The sequence below is a fragment of the Notamacropus eugenii genome, chromosome 1, assembly GCF_028372415.1.
Source record: "Notamacropus eugenii isolate mMacEug1 chromosome 1, mMacEug1.pri_v2, whole genome shotgun sequence".
Lineage (NCBI taxonomy): Eukaryota > Metazoa > Chordata > Mammalia > Diprotodontia > Macropodidae > Notamacropus > Notamacropus eugenii.
In genome coordinates, this window is record NC_092872.1 from 460034332 (window position 1) to 460038437 (window position 4106).

The window sequence follows — 4106 nt, forward strand, 5'->3', positions numbered from 1 at the left end:
TCTCCCATTGATCAGTATTCTTCCTCCTTTTACCTAAGTCCCTGAACCTCATCTAGAAAATAATGGGGATGGATTAGATAACCTTGAAGGTCCTTGCCAAGTCCTAGACCTTATTATACATTGGAAAAAAATGAAGTTCCAAGAAAAAAAGGGAACCTATCTTAGACTGATGGGGTGATGATAACTGTCAATGAACAGAAGGCAAAGACACTCAAATTTTATCTGGATTTTGCTTTTTTTAAAAAAAATTTTCTTTCCTTGCAAAGAGAATGATTTTTGGATCATAAAGATCAGAGCCAAGTGGTTAATGAGGTTGTTGTAAGGATCCAGTGGGAAAATGTGTGTACAGAACTTTGTAAACCTCCAAGTGCTAAATAAATGCCAATTTTATCAATTTATAGATGTATCTATGTATTTATCTGCTTACTATCTAGGCCTATGATTTCATTAGTTTAAGTAATTCCTGGTAAGAAAACTCTCTCCACTAACGTAGATCAGCAATTGTTCTTTAACTTACAACCTTAGAGTCATGAGATTAAATTATTGACTCAGGGTCACATAAACAGTATAATATCAAAGGCAGAATTTGAATTCAGGTCTTCCCAACTCCAAAGCCTGCTTTTTATACACTAGACTGTACTGTCTCTCTAATTATTATTAGTGGTAGTAGTGGTTGTAGTAGTGTAACGGTAGTGGTAGTAGTAGTAGTGGTAGTAGTAGTAGTAGTAGTAGTAGTAGTAGTAGTAGTAGTAGTAATAGTAATAGTTGCTGTTTTATCATTAATATCATGAGAGGCAATTTGGTGTAGTTGGAGCCTCTGTCTTGAAACCAGGAATATGTGGGTTCATGTTAAACCTCTGTGCAATCTGGGGCAAGTCACTTAACTTTGCAGTGCTTTAGACAACTATAGCTGTGAGTGGAAGGGAAGGTTTCAATCTAATTTGGTAGAAGGACTTCCCTACACCAGTGGAATCAGGGATCTAGTCCCAACCCTATTTATGTTACATGTGTATTTCTACTGATGACAAAAGTAATAAAGATATATATGTATATATATTCGTTAAAAATATTTAAGTATGTCCAGTATAGTTATAATTAGACTTTATAGAATCAAAAATTTCAAGTCAAAAAGGACCTCAGAAAGCATCTAATCCTTCCTTATCATTTTACATGTGAGGAAATATAGTCTCAAGGAAGTTAAATGACTTGACCCGCAACATACAGGTAGAGTTAGAGGTGATGTTTGAACCCAGGTCTCCTGGTTAACTGACATTCATAGAGGTTAAATGACTTGCCTAGAGTCACACAGGTAGTAAGTGAAGAGAAATAGCATTTGAACCCAGGTCCTCTGACTCCAGAGCCAATACCTTTCCACTGTACCAGACTACCTTTCAAGACCATTAAGAGATCCTTGGATACATGACTCTTATATTCCCAAGGCTGTGAATGAAGAGCACGGGACAATCGATATTCATGTAACATGGCTATAAAGTGTATATGTTTTGTTTGTCCTCCTCTATATATGTGGAATCGGTGACACTAATGATATGATAATCCATACCTAATGCAGGCAATCTAACTCAATCACATCCCTTAATGGGGATTTTAAAAAATTGATTAAATAGAACATACTCTAGCTTCCTATTTATAGAGGTGATTTCAAGACCAGCATACCTTGTCATGTACCTAGGATAGCTTTTGACAAGCTGGAGGAAAGAAGAGCATTGTGGGGGAAAGTCCTTTGAGAAAGACTGAGTGGTTTCCTGCCCAAGTTGGATATTTTTCTATTTCCAAATGTGAATAAGTCACATCTCACTGATTCAGACTGACTGGAGGCAAGATTTGTCCAAACTAATGACAAGTCTGATGATGACTATTGTTGAAGAAACATAGCTGGATTACTCCGAAATCCCCAACTTCATTCTTCCTTTTTCCAACGCCACCCCTATTCCATTTCTTGTATCCATCTTCTCTTCTTGCACCATCACAATCACACTAATTCAGGACTTATCATTTATCACCTGGACTATTGTAATAGTTTCCTAATAGGCTTTCCCATTTCCAATCTCTCCCCCTCTCCAATCCAACTTTACAATGGAGATATCAAATAAGAAGCCAGCAGATTACGGTCCACACAACACTCTAGAGAGTGGTCCAAACCAGATTAAAATATAGTTCTTTTCTGACAATAATATGTTGATATATTAATTTTTAAAAGGAACATGTAAATATGTGTCATTTTCTAAGTCAATAAAGGATCCTTCTATATGATTTAGTGGCCATTGTTTCTATTTGAATTGGACATCGCTCCTCTGTATAGCTCCCATATTGATATTCTTAAGCACAAATCTGACCATGTCACTTCACTGCTCAAGAACCTTCCTCATTGTGTCTTGGAAAAAGTACAAACTTTTGCTTTTGGCCTTTAAAGCTCTTCATCATAATCTGACCTTGACTTCATCAGGACATGGAGTTGAGGCTATGCCAATGGAACAAAAACCCCGGGCAGATCTTAGTAACTGCAAAGACTTTAATGATGGATTTAGTGATGAATAATATATCGGCAGTCCAAGAACTTAGCTAACTTTGAAGGGACCCCTCACCAGAAACTTAGCCCCCAGGTGATATGTTTGTTTTTTCATTTACAACAATTTATAGAAAACACTTATTTAAATAAAGAGCAGTTGAAACCTATATTGGTTAAGAGGGAGTACTAATGCCAATAAAATTGTGAATCCTTGAAGCCTTGTTGTAAGAAAAATAATTTCAATCAAATTCAGCACTTACTCCTTCATTGCCTACTACTTGCAAGGCTATGTTTTTCCCCCCAAATATTTGCTAACTCTGATTTCAGGTATTTTGAAATAAAACCTTCGGTGTCCTTAACACTATGTTACCTCCAGGAGGCTGTAGACTTGATCTAGTCCTGGCCCTCCTCCCATCTTTGCTTTCTTTAAAGCCATTTCTATTTCCTCATGTGGCAGATCAAAGGCTGTGATGTTTAGTGTCCAAACGTGGCCATTTCACTGCCATTGATGAAGAGATGTAGACCCAATGATAGTAACCTTGATAAAAGCTTTTCTTTGTTTGGTCATCTTTATGCTTTCAAGATTTTCTAGCTTAATTGGGTGTATTACCAAATTTTTGCAAGCTTTTTTTTTAATTGTTTCTTATAATGTTGCTTACAGACTTCTACCATCCTCTTCTATAATATTTCACAAACAAGTGCATGTTCTAAAATGATGTGTCCTTTTGTGGGTCATAACTCTCCATTTTTTTCAGAGACCAAATGATTTCTGGTGAAAAAGCCTTTTAGGGTCTTTTGGTCTCCTCATAGAGCAATTGACTTATATTTGTTAAAGTTCCTTAGGAAATGCTAATAGAACATATTGATAAATATCTTTTTAATCTATTTCCCATTTCTTGGATATTTACAATTTGTTTAAATGTATGAAATTGGAGCCATTTCTTATATTATTTGTATCTTCTTATCATATTTACTCTACTAGTTTGGTACTGATTTTGATTTTGACTCCAAGAAATCAACAGTCTCTCCTTATATAAATCGCTGACCAGGAAGGACTCCCACGTTGATTGTTTGTTATTTCCTTTCTAGCATGTATTAATTTGTTTCGTGTGTGTGAACTTATATAGTACTCGCCATGTCTAGTGCTTACTAGGTTGCTTCTTAAAGGAAGTATTCATCACGTACAGGCATGAAGCTTCTGCATTGTCTACAAGCTCTTGGTCTCTTGTTTCTTACTCCTGATCTGTGTTTTATACTATTAATAATAATGGTTAGCATATTTTATGCTTTAAAGTTTTCCAGATGCTTTAAATATGCTGTCTCATTTGATCATCACAAGAACCATGTGAAGTAGGTGCTTTCATCATTTTACAGATGAGAAATTGAATGTGAGAGAGGTAACATGAATTGCCTAAGGTTATGCAACTAATAAATGTCCGAGGCAAGATTAGAACTCAGGTTTCCTGACTTCAAGACCAGTGTTCTATTCCTTGACCCACCTAATGTTTTCCATCATTTTTTGGTGATCCTATTTCCACCTTTTCATTGAAGTCCCCAAGTTTGAATACACATCTATTTG